This window comes from Rattus rattus, chromosome 6 (genome assembly GCF_011064425.1).
Source record: "Rattus rattus isolate New Zealand chromosome 6, Rrattus_CSIRO_v1, whole genome shotgun sequence".
Taxonomy (NCBI): Eukaryota; Metazoa; Chordata; class Mammalia; order Rodentia; family Muridae; genus Rattus; species Rattus rattus.
In genome coordinates, this window is record NC_046159.1 from 4,602,772 (window position 1) to 4,619,130 (window position 16,359).

At 44.5% G+C, this 16,359-nt stretch overlaps 1 protein-coding gene across 1 annotated transcript in view; it reads left to right on the plus strand.

The window, feature by feature from the left end:
* The window catches only part of Ppfibp1 (PPFIA binding protein 1), a 139,322-nt gene that overhangs the window by 41,647 nt on the left and 81,316 nt on the right, over positions 1-16,359 (plus strand). Inside the window, exon 2 of the mRNA XM_032905421.1 lies at positions 3,449-3,535. The gene's annotated coding sequence lies outside the window, so the exon portion shown is untranslated. The remainder of the gene's footprint in view (positions 1-3,448; positions 3,536-16,359) is intronic.

A 16,359-nucleotide genomic window follows, 5' to 3' on the forward strand; every position in this document is an offset into this window, starting at 1 on the left:
TTCGGCTTAATAACGAGCTCTTGTTTTAAAATTACACTTGCCAGTGGGCCTTTTTGTGAGTGGCTGACTGTGTTGGTGAGTTTGTATTTATAGTCTAGGTCGGTTTCGGAGGAAGTGACTAAAGTCCCTTGCATTCCATTAAGACAACATAACAAAGACCATCTTTGACTCAGGGAAGCAGGGCCTGTGGTGGAAACTCAGAAGCTAATGGTTAGTGTTTATCGGTGTTTTATGTATTCAGTACTGCTCAGGCCAGATAATCAGAGCTTTGTGCTGAGGGCCAGGGTGGATATTCACTGCCCCTCAGAAATCCAGAGCGAATTCCTCTGGAGCGAGTTCAGGCAGCCCTTAACTTTCTGGTGGGCTCTTTTTTACATTTTAGATGCTTTAAAGTGGGTATTATAGAACATAAGTATATATACTTCTCCTCTCTTTAAAGTATTCTACCAGAATTCTTGACATATGTCCAGCAGAGAGGTTGGTGGTGGTGGGACCCAGGAAGTGACTGACTTAGTGACTTAGGGAAATCCATTGTCTCTTGTTCCTTGTCACAGTGCCTTGGTTTCCCCATCTTGCTTTTTTATGGTACTGTAATAAAATACTTGAGGCTAGGCAGGTTATAAAGGAAAAAGCCCTTGTGTGTGTGTGCATGTACATTCATGCATGTGTGTGTGTGTGTGTGTGTGTGTGTGTGTGTGTGTGTGTGTGTGTGTGTGTGTGTGTGTGTGTGTATCAGTTTTGGATGACTTCTGCTTGTTCTTGTAACCAGTGATGACAGGCTGAAGGAGATGAGCTGGTCCAGCCCTAGGCTGTCTTTGGTTCTGGGATCCAGGCCAGAACTCACATTTTCCCAGAAAGGACCCATTAGGGATGGTGGGTGGGACCTGGGCTGAGCTCAGTGTAGAGCTTGCCGAGAACTTGTTAGGGACCTGGACTCATTCCCCAGTAACATTTTTTTTTTTTTTTTTTTTAAAGTAGAGAAGGCAAGGGAAGATTGGATTTTGTGGTTCAGTCAGCTCAGTGTTAGCACATCGGGTCTCACACTGGTTGTGTCTCAGTCAGCTCAGGGCTAGCACATCGGATCTCACACTGGTTGAAATGGTCATTGTTTGCTTTCATTGCTTCACCTGTAAATGGTTTTCTGCACTCGGCATTTATTGTTATCATTACATTATTTATTATTTCAGTATTTCATAAGCAGGTCAATGGGTCACTTTATGTTTTAGACATAAATAAAATAAAGGAAGGTAAAATTGCTCTGCCCACTGTCACGCATGTCCACTGTCACGCATGTCCACTAGCTCCTGCCTCTGTTCTCAGAAGCACCTAGCTGGCCTTCCTACAAGGTCACTTTTAAATCACCCACATCTGGCAGCTCACAGCCTCATAGAACTTGAGCTTCATGGGATCTGATACTATTCACACACACACACACACACACACACACACACACACACACACACACACGAGAAAATGGCATATCAGTTGAACTTTATTTTTGGATGGAAGCTTGATCTGAAACTCAGGCCTGCCCTTACAAACCCCCTCAACTGGTGAAGTGTGTCTGTAAAGCTAACGTTAGGAAAAGCACAACACACCCTTTCCTGATGTGACTTGAGGTGTAAGAAACTCCTTAAAGACCATGTGCACCTCCACTGTGCCTAAAATGCCCTGGCCAGGGAAGACCTCTGTTTCTCTGTTGAAACCCTGTTCCTGGAGCTTTTAGAAAGAGGAGACGGAAAGAATAAGTAAATAAATGCCTGCAGGTGGAGCTGATCTTTCTTCCCTGCTGGGTCTGCCACCTGAGGCTACTTTGTCAGCACATCTTGGTGGGGATGCATTGTCCTCATATATACATGGGAGTGGCGTTTCTTATGTATGAAATATGTAAAAGAGGTATGGGTACCTCAAGGGCAAATCATGAGACATACGTGTCATCCTGTGTTGTCCACGCGGCTCCTCTTAGAGGGGAAGCATCTCCGTGTTTCTTTTTACCTTGACGCACCTGTGTACATCTGGCCCCACATCTGTAGGACCTCATGTGGGTTCAGCAGGGTTGGACAGAAAGTAGCAATTACATCTGTTCCCCAACCTGAGTAATTTCCACCCCTGTCATTCCTCCCTAAATCAGGGCTTCTTAAACTTTCCACTTGTCACCCGTTTCTGCCCAAGAAATTTTTACGTGACCTGAGAAGTAGACACTTAAAATATACAGAAGCCAAACATCTACTGTTAGGAATCAAAGGAGATTCTTTGGTGTATGTTAATGGTTAAAGATGGCTGGCTGGCTATTTGACGTTGTGGGGCACTGAGCATCTTAAAGTCTTTTAATTGATTAGTATTTATTTTTAGACAGATTCTCACATAGCCCAGGATGCCTAAAACTTGTGAAGCAACACAGGGTGATTTTGAATTTGTGACCCTCCTGCTTCTGATCTTCAAGAATATTTTGATTTTTAGACTTCAGTGCTGAGAATGCTACTTTGCATAAGTATGTGAAATAAAATGGTCAAAGTATGTTTAGGGCTATTTAAGAAAAATCTGTTCTAATCCTAAATCAAAATTCATTTTAACAAGTAAAAAGGAAGAAAGAAACTTAAGCAAATAATTCAAACAAAAATTTATAAAACTAAGTGTTCTAGCACAGGGAGGTATGAATTTATGACTTCTGTGATGAGGAATGGTGTTAAGATATTAAAAGTCTTTGTTTTCATAATTAAGCTTTTATGTTTCTATAAGAGCAAAAGGCTTTGTGCATACAACATACAAGTCTTTTGAAACAGCCAGAAACGTTTGACAATTGTTACATGTTTGACTTTGAATTGATTTTTGGTCATTGTATATTCTAAAACCTTTTATTGCTGTGAAAACTTTCATGACTCTACATTCAGTGATGTGATCCCATGCTGTGGTCTAAGAGGCTAGATTCTAAGCAGTGTAACGACAGCTTACATAGGGATAAGCATCATAGGTAACCTAGGTATGATATAAAGTACACAGGATGGTGAGCTTAGGCCATTCACACCCTTGAGCCCTCGAGCATCTTGAGGTTCTGCTATCTAGCAGGAGATCCCAGAACCAGTTCCTGGGCAGATATAGACCGACAGATGTATTATAAAAAACAACAATCCGTTTGTTCACCTAACAACTGCTCATGGAACATCCACCATGTGCTCAGTACTCTGGTTGTAAAAATTAATGGTGGTGATCTTAGCAGGCTGTCCGTAGCTGAGGTGCACAGAAAAGCATGGAGCTAAAGAGGCAGAGAAGGAGGTGTGGGGAAGGAAGACAGTAGAAGGAAGTCCTTCACACGAGTTTTCTTGTTTTAATAACTCCCGTGATAGTAGCTTGTTGTGAGTCGTTTATATAACAATTTGCCACCTTTGCCTTTCTTCCTGCTGCGCTATGATTTGAAATTTGTTTTAATATAATTTTGATTTCTTTTCAGTACCGAACTTCTATGGATCAGTTTGCTAAGGACGTGCAAGATTGGAAGAGCTGAGAAATCAACGTTGAACCTGTTTTTTTCTTAAAAGTGAGTAGGCTTACCCCCATAGCCGTTCATTTCTGACATCCCTATGCTGTAGTTAGCAGCCAGCACATCACACCGGAGAACTTACAGCCCCTCCTTCCTCGCAAGCATCTAAACTCCACGAGCAGCGTGGTGAAAATGGCCATGTGCGGGTTCAGACGTGTCTCCACGGCAGTCTGCCAGCCGGTCTTCATCTGGCACGGATCAGCAGGACAGCACAGGCCTGGTAGCATACCAAAGGCACCGCCCTCTTCCCTCTCAGGTGCTTTGTTGCTCTTTCCCTCAGACCCTGTGGTAGCTTGTCCACAGGAGTGAGGCTTGTTGGCCCTTCAGTGACCCCGCAGGCTGAGGAAGTGTTTTCATGTGGCTTAGTGGCCTCCCTTCTCCCCACTCCTCTTGCCAAGTGGTGATGCCATGGCTGAACTTGTGCTGAGTGGTAAGGGTTTGAGTGACTTGTTCAGATTTATTCTCTAAGTTCTTCTACATTTTACCTTGTGTCAAACACTCCTCCGACCCTGTCGCCTCATCCCCAGGTAGTTACTGAGTAGATACTTCAGAGGCTAAGAGAAGGGAGGGTGCTGGGGGTCAGAGTGTGCTGTCAGTCATCCGGATGACTTTGGATTGCCATATCCTCAGTAGTGTTGGGATGCCATTCCTCCTGGAGGTGGAGGTCCAACATGGTTAATCCTAGCACTTGGGAGGCAGGGGCAGGCAAATCTCTGAGCTGGGGTCTACCTGGTCTACAGAAGGTTCTCCAGGACAGCCGGGGCTATTCGGAGACACTCTGTATCCAAACCCAAACCCCAAACAAAACAAAACAAAGCCCTTGCTATCATGGTGGTGGCAGGACACTGGGGCCTTCTGAGTTGTGGCTGTGATAGAAATGTGATTCTGATCCTCTTGAACCCTGACAGGAGGGAGGAAGGCAGGGAGGGGGGGGGGGGAAGGAGGAGGGAGGAGGGAGGAGGAGGGGGAGGGGGAGGGGAGGGGAGGAGGAGGAGGGGAGGGAGGAGGGAAACCTTGTTTCGAGTTAGAGTTAGAAGGCCACTGGTCCCGGGTCGAGGTCTCAAGCACATGCCCTTGCTAGAGAGCTGTGTGGAACGGATGTCACAGATGAACCCATCTGTGTGTGCAGCATCTCTAGTGACAAGGTCACTGGTGCTGCAGATCGTCTGCCCTCAGGGGCCCAGGAATAACTAGTGTCCCGACTGCTGGTGTCTTCGAGTACTTTTACTTGCCTTTAAGATTCGTGACTAGAATCACACGTGTCCATTCCTTTGCCTATGGCTCATTTGCTCAGTCCATATGTGACGTTCTCCTGATATTAAATGTGGTTTACTTTTTTCCTTCTCCTTGCTCTGGTGAGATCTAAGTGTGTAGTTGCAGGACACTTAGGTACTATTCAGTCTTTTTTTATGCTATACATACATATGAATTTTTAAAAAGACCTTATTTTGCATGTATGGATGTTTTACCTGCATGTCTGTCTGTCCACAGCTTGGGCAGAAGAGAACATTGGATCCCTGGAACTAGACTTACAGATGGTTGTAAATCAACAAATGGCTGCTGGCAATCAAACTCAGGCCCTCTGGATTAGCAGTCAGAGCTCTTAACTGCTGAGCCATTTCTCTGGCTCCTTATTCTTTTGTTTTAATTATGTGTACGTGCATGTGTGAGGACAGGTATGTGCATGTGTGCACAGAGCCCATGGTGGTCAGAAGAGAGTGTTAGATCTACTGGTGCTAGAATTACAAGACACTGTGGGTCTCCATATGGGTACTGGGCACCCAACTAAGATCCTCTGTAAGAGCAGCGTGTACTCATAATGGCTAAGTTATCTTGTGAGGAGGATGTGTGGTCTTTCCTCTATGTGTGAAACTTTGAGACCTTGGGGTTAGCCATCTCAAGGCCACAGAGATCCATGGGCGGTCCTCTCCTCTAACTCTCTAACATGGTCTTTCTAAGGCCCAGTATTCAGTTTTGAACGCTTAATTATTTCTGTGCCTATCTTGTGTTTTGTTTATTCTTGGACCACTCAACAATTTAGGTTCTGTGGAGTGAGGTGAAACCAGACTTTTTTGAATACAAAAGCATTGGTATTTAGGTGGCCAAGTGATAGGCCTTCTTCCCTGTGATGATCTGAGCACCATGCCTATCAGGAACAGATGATGTTTTCAGAGGTCTTCTGGGCCATGGCCAGGCAGAAGCCCTCCCTGGAATGCATGTGACATGTAAGGCTGGTCTCTTGGCACAGACCGGTTTTATTTGCATGGCATAAAAAGGGATTGCAGAGGAGAGAAGAAAGTCTAGAGAGAGGTGTGTCTGCGCTGCCCTCGAAACTGTGACAACACTTTGTGGACCAGATCAAGGGCAGTGACATCCAAGAGGAGGACCTGATGTAAGACCCGATGAGTCTAGGGCCACGAGTAAATGAAAATGGATCTGACCTAGCATGCTGCACTCAGGAGGAGCTTTGATTTTCCTTTCAGAAAGCTTTGAAAAATAGTCCCCAAAGTCTGAATCTTGAGCCAGGAAGTAACTGAATAAAATTACTGAACTAGGGAAATGTAGTTTTCATAATGGATGTGGGCCTTAGAGCTTTCCTTTGAGGGAGTTCTGTCTTCAGATCACAGCTCCACCTTCTTCTTGTCCCATGACCCCTTGGTTAGCTTCTTTACCCGTACAATGGGGATAGCACCATGTTCCCTAAACTTCCTGTTCAGTTTAGTAAGACATGTCTGCAGTGTGTGCACTGTCATTGTAATTGTTACCCTGGTGCCCTCTCATTCTTGTGACAAGCAGCTATCTGACTAACACAACGTAGTGAGTTCCAAGTTAAGAAAGAATATTATGAAACTAAGCATGGGAATGCTAATCCAGACCTCAGGTTGCAAAGGAAGGATATAGGAAACACTTGTCCTGTGTCGTGGGTGTGTCACTCAGCAGGGCCCTCCACTGAAGATCTTAGTTATTTACCTGTGTCAGCTCCAGGCCAGTGCAGCTGCATTCAGAGGGAAGCAGGGTCACTCTGCACATTGTCATTAAAGCATTGATTGCTTGTAACCCTGGCTGGCTGTTTTGCAGTATCTTCATGGTCAGCGTTTTGACGAGGTCTCAGAGAGTGACTGAATCTGCAGACCATAACCAGGCTGAGGTATCTTTCCACCTGACTGTGGTCAGTGTCATCCACCTCTGTCAGAGCTGTGGCCCTTGATGAGTTCATGATCTAACAACAGAGCCTCGTGTGAGAAGGGAAATTATAGAGGTGCTTGAGCCAGAAAGAGCGGTGACTCTGAGCCTCTCATTCCAGCCCCCACTTCTCTACTGTGTGGCCTCAGGTTCCTCCTAGGAAAAGCAGGGATGTGGTTTAGATTGAGATAGAAGCAGAGGTGGACTCTATGAATCCACTAAATGGAATACCTCGTCTTGTGCACATGTGTGCTTTTCTTGATATTATCTTCTCTTTCATGCCTGTCCAGGATCAGAAGTGTTTATGACCGTAAGGGGAAGGATGGTCTTGTGTTGCAACTTGTATTTACAAATAGAAAACATGACCAGACTGTAAGTGATGCAGGCCTCAGTGAGTGAATCCGTTTCCCACTGACACTACTTCGTATGCTTTGTTCATCAAAGGTCGGGTATAATTCCCTCTGAGCCAAATAACAGATAGATTAAACGTCATTGGCTAGTCATGTGTGGTGTGCACAAACACTTAGGTTTATGTGTTTATATACTTATTTATTTAATGGGTGATTCCCACTCTTGATTCAGGGTGCTTTTAGTATGCTTCCTTCAGAAGGAACAACTTTCTGTAAGCTGACAGAAGACAGTGGTAAAGCGAACACACAGGGCTACCATTTGTGCAAAGCTGAAGGCTGTGCTGATAGCCTCTGGGTTTTCACATCCACAAAGTAGAAACTGGGGTTCTACACCAGAGACTTCTTGTTTTCTCTCCTCTTCTCTTGAGGGATGAAGGAGCTTTTTTTTATGAGAGACATATTCTGTGGGGGTTGTCATGACTAAAGGCTTATGTCTGTCTTTTTTTTTTTTTTAGATTTATTTATTTATTTTTAAAGGTTTAGTTTTATGTATGTGAACACACTGCCGCTGTCTTCACACACACCAGAAGAGGGCATCAGATCTCATTACAGATGGTTGTGAGCCACCACGTGGTTGCTGGGATTTGAACTCAGAACCTCTGGAAGAGCAGCCAGTGCTTCTTAACCTCTGAACCATCTCTCCAGCCCTCTCTCTGTCTTTCAATTCTCAGTTCCCACATTATAGTCATGCAGTTAAGAACACTCCATGTAAATGTTGTTTGTTTTTTATTTAGATGTTGAAGCAATATGTATTTAAGAGCATCAACTAAAATACTAGCAGTGCAGTGCCTGGTACAGTGGTGCACAGCTTGATCCTAGCATTTGGGGAGGCAGAGACAGGTGGATCTCTGTGAGTTACTCAGCCTGGCCTACATCACAAGTTCCCACAAGTTCCCCTCTGACAAGGGCCACCCTGTCTCAGACGACAACAACAACAACAACAACAACAACAACAACAATGTTAATCATTAGCATCAAGGTGGGTGTGTCATGGCATGTTTATCATCCTAGTACTTAGAAGGTTGAGGCAGGAGGATTCTGGTTGTGAAGCTGCTGGACTTAAGTATTGATGCAGTATGATGTGCCCAAGAGCATAGGTAATGCCTTTGTCCTTCCTCTGTGATACTGATTTTGCTTTCTTGGTCAGGTGTAGCCTGTTGTACCTGGTTATACCACTTTTGGGAATGGCCGGAACCATGTGTAAGAATGAGGTGGGGCCCTCTGTCTACCTATCCTTTACCTTCTCCTCATTGGTTTAAGAAAGGCTATAACATGGATGGCTTCCACCCACACAGCACTTTGCTGTGAACCTGCAGTTTGTAGCCTCTGACATAGTATAGCCTCTGACAGTACAACTTCTGACATAGTGTAGCCTCTGACATAGTGTAGCCTCTGACAAGAGTGCCTCTGACATAGTGAAGCCTCTGACAACAGAGTGCAGCCTCTGACAGAGTGCAGCCTCTGACAACAGAGTGTAGCCTCTGACAACAGAGTGTAGCCTCTGACAGAGTGTAGCCTCTGACAGAGTGTAGCCTCTGACAACAGAGTATAGCCTCTGACAACAGAGTGCAGCCTCTGACAGTACAACCTCTGACATAGTATAGCCTCTGACAGTACAACCTCTGACATAGTATAGCCTCTGACAGTACAACCTCTGACATAGTATAGCCTCTGACAGTACAACCTTTGACATAGTATAGCCTCTGACAGAGTGCTATGTCCTCTGTGCCCGTTTCTTCATAATTCCCTTGCACCCTTTGTTAGTCTGTTCCCTGGAATTGAAGTGTCTATTTCCTGACTTTTTTTTTTTTTGTGGAGTGAACATAATTAATATGAAATATATTTTACCAAAACAATAACAAAAGTAAAGATAGAATATCTTTAACCTGAAGTGTATCAGTACCTAAAATGTCTTGAGAGTGGTGCTGAGGACTGGATTTTAGAATATTTAGGATTATAGATTTTCATGTTGGGAATAGTCCATTGGTAAAGTCTACACAGGTATTAGGGGTTTGAAAAGAAAATCCCAGAATCAGAGCCAGTTTAAGGCCCATACAGGTATATTGTCACCTGTGCTGCTGGGATGAGTTCTCACCAGGATGGGTCACAGTGCTCTGCCTGGTGCTTTTTCTGGTCATGCATTTATTTCTTTAATTAGAAGACCATGCTTTCTCTGTGACAGCTACCAAATATGAACTTACTTTCTATGCTCTCTCTTCTTCCTCCCTCCCTCCCTCCCTCCCTCCCTCCTTCCCTCCCTTTCTTCCTTCCTTTGGAGGTGAGTGGTTCCCACATGAGGGTTCCAATAAGCCAAGGCCTTCCATTGCTTCAGAAGTAGAAAAATAGGGTTTAAATGGGTTTTTTAATCTCCTCATTTAGCCCAGTTCAAGGGTCTGTGCATCATGATCCAAGGACTGAGGCTCTGCCTGTTCTTTTAGGAAGTATCTGTAGAAATTATGGCAGCTTTGAACTTGTGGTGTAGCATCCCTTGCTAACTGTAGTACACAAATGTCCTTTTTCCTGTTTATATTCGTACCCAAATGCAGATTGTCATGGCACTGTCAGGCTTGCTTGTTTGTGTGGATTTTACTTTGCATCTTCTCTCTGTAGGAGTAATTCTGGCGTGGCCTTAGTGTGTTGTAGGGCACTTGGCACTGTGTTATGTAGGTTTTAGAGGAAAAGGTCAGCAGCTGTCTTTCTGGGCTATTCTGGGCATTTCGTACTATATTTACTTTGGACCTAACTTTTCTTACCCACATTCTTTGATTTCCCCCTCTCTGCCACAGTGCCTCAGCTTGCCTGGAAACGTTTCAGCAGTTGTGTGTGTGGATGGCGGTTGTGTGTGTGGATGGCAGTTGTGTTGTGTGTGTGGATGGCAGTTTTGTGTGTGTATGGCAGTTGTGTGTGTGTGTGGATGGCAGTTGTGTGTGTGGATGGTTGTGTGTGTGGATGACAGGTTGTGTGTGGATGGCAGTTGTGTGTGTGTGTGGATGGCGGTTGTGTGTGTGGATGGCAGTTGTGCGTGTGTGTGGATGGCAGTTGTGTGTGTGGATGGCGGTTGTGTGTGTGGATGGCAGTTGTGTGTGTGGATGGCAGTTGTGTGTGTGTGTGGATGGCGGTTGTGTGTGTGGATGGCGGTTGTGTGTGTGGATGGCGGTTGTGTGTGTGGATGGCGGTTGTGTGTGTGGATGGCGGTTTCGTCCAACAAATGAGCTGGAGCAGAGCCAGGACACAGGGCACAGCCTCCACTGATGCCCCTGGTCTTGAGCATGGGGTTCCTGGATGAAGTAAGGAAGCCAGACCCCGTGCCTGGGCACTCAGATTGTTTACTCTTGGAGGAGGTAGCCCTGCCTGAGGGTCATGTGGCTTCTGAGGCATTCTCAAGGTTTCAGAGAGCTTGGTGGGATTCCAGATGCCTTATTCTTCATAATTTATGAAAGCCATACCATGTATGTTTGCTTAGACAAGTGAGACTGAATTGTTGTAGGAAAACCCATTGTGTGAGAACTGGCTCTCAAAGGCAGAGGGTGCCAAGAGATTCAACAAAGACTCAGATCCAGGATTGAGCAAAACTGCAGTTATTAGGGACTTATGGGTGGAGATGTGCCTTGAGCTAGGAGACAGAAGGAGTTCATATGATAAACTAGGTGAAAGTAGCCACTGGCAACTGGAATGTATCTGGGCCTTTTCAACAAGCAAAACCAGTAGTAGAGGAGCCAGGCATGGCACTGCATGCCTGAGTCCTAACGCATGGGAGGCTGAGGCAGGGAGATTATGAGCATGTGGCTGGACTGGCTTACACAGTCGGTCTCAAAACGACAAAACTCTGTTACTGGGCTGTGTGTGCAGTCCAGACTTTACCGAGCTACACAAGGCCCTGTTTGGTTCCCAGCTCTGCAAAGCAAATAATTACACATTAAAGCTATATATTATATATATGCATATAAAATATAAAGCTATATTAGTATTATAATGTCACTTTAGAAGCAGGGTATGAGTCAGTGGCTGGCACCAAAAGCTCAGCTGAGGTCTTTTTTTTTTTGGATTTTGAGACTGGGACTTATGTAGCCCAGGCCTCAAATTAACAAATTTCCAGCCTCAGCTTCCTTCATTGCTGGATTGCCATGTTGCCTGCTTGTCCAATTGTCTTTTAAAAATTTTTTAAAGATTTATTTTTATTTCATGTATGTGTATGTTTTGCCTTTGTGTACATATATATGCATACCACATGCATGCGTGGTGCCATGGAAGTCAGATGAGGGCTTAGATACCCTGGAACTGGAGTTACAGGCGGTCATGAGCTACCATGTTGGTGCTGGAAACTGAACCCGAGTCCTCTCTAGCTCCTTGGCCATTTATCTTAACGACTCTGTTTATTCTGTGGAGCTTGGGGTGCATACCAAGTCTCCTGTCTAGCAGAATGGTAGACACCTTCCTGTCAAACTGGGAAGAGTGGTCTGTATTGGTTTTGCCCTTCCAGAGACCCTTCACCCACAGTGGGGCTCCTATGTGGCTGGGAAAGGTTAACACCCAAGCTCCAAGCAGGAAATGATAAGAATGGCAGGCCTCCAAGTCATTGGCCTCTCGCAGGAGAAAACAGCACACCCCTAACCCACAGCAGCCCCGGCCAGGTGGCCAGGAAAGCAGCAGGCTCTCCTTGGTAAGGCTGAGCGATTCCCAGAGAAGGGCAGAGAGAGCACAATGGGGCCAAAGCTGGTGCAGGCTCTGGGGGATGGGGGTTGTTTTCTGAAAACACTGCGAAGAGGGAAAAAGTGTCTGTGGTGAGAGTGCTCTCCAGACTCCTGTCTGTTGTCACCTCATGAGAGTGATGCGCTATTAAGTTGGCATGAACCTGAAATAACTGGGTATTTTTCCCAGAGGAAATGCAGAGTTAATTTCCTGCCAGCCTCTGGTCACAGCATTTTTGTCAACCAAATTAGTACCTAACCTTGTTTTATGTGCTTCTGTTTAGACACAATTTAACAGTTCAATCATTAGCATCCAGCTCGTGGCCAAGTGCATTCTGACCAAGCTTGGCTAAAAACGTATTGTTTGTCCCCGAGGTTTTTCAGCCTTCTTGACTTGGGGACGTCAGGTAGCCTTTCAGCACCAAGCTTGGTGGAACTTTGAGACAATAAAATCTCCAGTGAAAAGCACACTGATGTGAAAAACCCCAGGACACGCCTTGGAGAGGGCCTTTCACAGTCTGAGGGTCAAGCCGTAGCAGAAGACCTGGAACCTACGTGAGAGCCGAGGGCAATCAGCTCATATTCCCCCTCCACCACCGGAACAATCCAGAAATCACCTAGAGTGGTGGTTTTGGCCTGTACAGTGTTAGCACGGGACACATTCGTACGCAGAACATGTGAACACACGTGAGTACAGTGACCCCAGTTGTCGGCCATGATTCATGCCCACCCCCAGTCCAACTGTACAGGCCATGTGGTTGAGGCGCAGATACCCTCCCCCACAGAAGCTGGCTGAAGGTTATGAAAGGAAGCGACATTCCACCCCAGATCTTATCAACTTAAATTGTTTCCTGCAGATTAACCATTCATTTCACCAAAGGTTTATCATGGAGCCTCTGTGTGAGAAACTGGGTCAGGGGCTTCGGAGCAGGCAGCGATAAGCAGATCATCAGAGCCTCTGTCTGGTGGAGAGACGGGAACCTGTGTCTCTGCTCTGATTTCCCCGAGTCGAGTAAAATGTGTGGCTCGGGGACACAAGGAGCGGGGTTGAGCCCCAGACCTTGCTGGCTCTCTTCTGTAGCATGGCTTGAATATAGTCTGTGCTTGAAGGGTACGATTAGAAAACAGAGGAGAGGCAGAGTGGACTGAAGATGTAGCAGGATTAGGGGCCGTTCCTGACAGGTGATGCAGCCTGAGCCACGGCGGGAGCGCACAGAAACCAGTGCTGCGGACGCTCTGAGCTCAGGTCTGAGACCAGAGTATCTGGTGTGTATCGGGAGGGACTGTAGAGAGGCAGTGACATTTTACTTGAGTTTTCTTCTGTGGCCACCAGGAGTTGTGACAGAGTTCTTTATGTGATAGCAGTCAGCAGCATATAAACTCTATAAACTTAATGTGCCATTAGTCCTTGTACTAAATACTCATTACTACTTTCTTTTAAAGGTTAGTGCGGTTAGCATTAGATGAAGAAATAGAAAGCACAGAGAGGTTAAGTAACTTGCTCAGAATTCACAGCAAGTTTAGAGGACCTGGGACCAAAGCCAGGAAGTCTCACTAACTCTGTTCTTTAACCCGGGATTAAAAGGTGAAACCGTAGGAGTTTCTGAATGTTCTTCACAGCTTGCAGTGTTCAGTGTGTGTTATGTGCACATTTGTCTTCCTTGTGTGCACCATTTCCCATCTAGGCACTTTGGATGTTGTACTGCTCTGAAAGGAAACATCAAAGCAGGGTTCAGGAACTCTTAGACTTGTTCCTGCATGGTGAGGAACAGAGGTCTATACAGGGAGTACTTCCCAGGGTAGGTGAGACTGCAAGTCCTTGCGATGTGAGGTCATTGAAAGGTAGGGAACTTGCCTCTAGTCGGCAAGACTCTTCTGGCCTCAGCAAAGATAAGCAAGCTGAGATCTTGCTTTAGAAGAACCCTGGGAAGCCATTCTGCTCTCAGCTAGACCAGTTTGTGAGCTCCAGTTAGGTATTGAATACCCAAGGAACCCAAGACAGGTCCCAGGATGAACGGAGGAGTCTAAAGACCTGTCCCATTTATATCACCTTAGCAGTTAATATCTGTTCCAGTGCTTTAAATGTTAGTTATTTTAAGGGAACATATGGCTAAGATACTGTGTCATGAAAGTGTTATACTAGGTGTAGAGAACTAGACTCCTTATTTCCTAGAGTTTATTTTCCTTAAAGTTTCCTGGTCTTTGCTTTCTTTTCTTATTTGTAAAAAATCAAAAATAGTCTCTTATGTAGCCTTAAAGTTATTATACAGTAAATATTCAACCATATCATCAGTTGGTAGCAATTGTGATGGGTGTTCTTGGTTGTCAACTTGACTGAACATGAAGTGAACTAAAACCCATGCAGCTCAGTACATCTGTGAGTGATTTTTCTTCTTAAACCATCTGAAGTGCAAAGACCCACTTTTAATCTGAATCTTTTGAGGTAGAAAGATACACCTTTACTTCAGATCTTTTGAAGTGAGACACAGAAGAGGGAAGTTTGGTCATTGCCTGTTTGTTCTTGCTCTTGCTGGCATGTCTATTCTGTTACTGTCATTAGGACCTCCTTCTTTAGGACTCTGATGTATACTGAAGACCAGATGAGATATACTGCCTTGTGGACTCAACAACTACTGGATTCGTGGCTCTTCTCTTGGTAGACAGCTGTTGTTGGACTAGCTAGACCACAGCCTATAAGCCATTCTAATGAACATATACATGTTATTTATTATATAAAATATATAATAAGTATATATTCATTCTATAAGTTCTGTTCCTTCAGAGAACCATGACTGACACAGCTACTCAATCATATTATGTACTGTCTATCTGTTTTTTTCCAGTTGTTATGAAGAATCCTTTGCCTAAGTTTTGTTTAGCTCTGTGGATTCGATCAAAGATTCAGTTGGAGATCATGAATAACAGTTGGCCTTCATGTCTCTCTTTGTTGTCTCCCTTGTGACCTGTCATGTCTCTCTGCCTTTTTCAATTAAAAAAAAAGTATTTTGTGTTTTGTGATCCTAACATGTTTAGTTCCAGAGAGCTGTCTGGTAGAAGGTTCTGGAATCTAAGATTCGTCTGACTGTTGCAGTCCTTGTGGTGCAATTCAGGTTGAATATTGCCAGCCAGTCTACAGTACTTCTCTTGAAGGTGTATGGTGTTGGGTAGGCTGTTTTCTACTTGTGGTGTGACTACTGACTCACCCGCAAATACTGTTTCCTGACAGTCTTTTACACAGTGGATTTAATGTCTATGTCTGGTTCTTAAGTGAATGAAATTATTTTGCAATATGGTATAAATACTCTGATGCCATTTTACTGATAAAAAGTATTTTTCACCCCATTCCTTGTTTGGGAAAACTCAAGATCCCAAAGTCTGAGCACACTGGGCACCTGACATGCTGCCTGCTCTGTGAGAGTGGGCTTACAGGGATGTTTTATAAGGGTCAGGGGAGAGGGGAGTTACTGCTCTTTGAATTTTAGAGGATTTTTTTTAAACTTAAAATAATAGATATTGAGGTAGACAAGGAATATGCAAGTCGATTACCATTCTTACTCCCTTCTGAACAGTGAGTGCTGTGGTAATGGGATTAGTGTTCTTTCAAAAACCACAAATTGGAGAGATGCCCTCCGTGCCTTGGAAGTAGTCTTTTTTTTTTTTTTTAATCAAGCATACCGTACTGAAATAAAATGGCATTAAATCCATGAGGTTTGTTTGAAATGTGGGATAAGACGGAAATTGTTTAGCAAGGGGACTTCTTGATCTAGAGTAATAATCTTTCAGGGAATTTATCCAAGGGCTTTTGCACTCACTCTGCTGAAGACTGGCTCATTCAGCAGTGTTATCTGATGGGGATTTTGTTTCTTCTGAAAGCTGACCATTGTTCTGTTTGCTGGGGAGTTAGGGGCAGCAGGAAGAGACTCCTGGCAGGCAGCGCAACATAAAACCCACCTGCCATCCCGTGATCAGATACCGCGTGTGCTGTGTAAATCCTTCACTTAGTTTCCTTTTGAACTGATTATTTCTCCTAACCACACCTCCTTTAATATTGAAGTTAGAGCCTTAGCATTCTCTAGGAATCCATGTAGCATTGGCTTTGCTTTTATTCTCCTATCTTTTGAGGGAATTTAAAACACAGTCTCTCTATGTGGCCTTGGATGTCCTGAAACTTGATATGTAAATCAGGCTGGTCTCAAACTCACAGAGATCTGCCTGCCTCTGTCTCCCAAGTGCTTGGGACTAAAAGTATTTACCAGCATACCCAGACGATGTTCTTGTGCCTAAATAGACTTGAACGGTGAATTTGCATTGTATTCTTAAAGTCTTGAAACAGAAAAAGATTTTGCCCTTGTTTACTGATAAATCACCCCAAACCCCTTAGTGGGGTTCTTTTCACGGTTGGTCTGTAATATAGTCACATTAACATTAGCAGTTGCGGAGGACTGAATAACTTAAGTTAGATAAATTATTATGCTGTATCCTTTATCATTTTACAGTGTTATGAATTCCAGAATATGATTGCCTAAGTTATACCCACCCC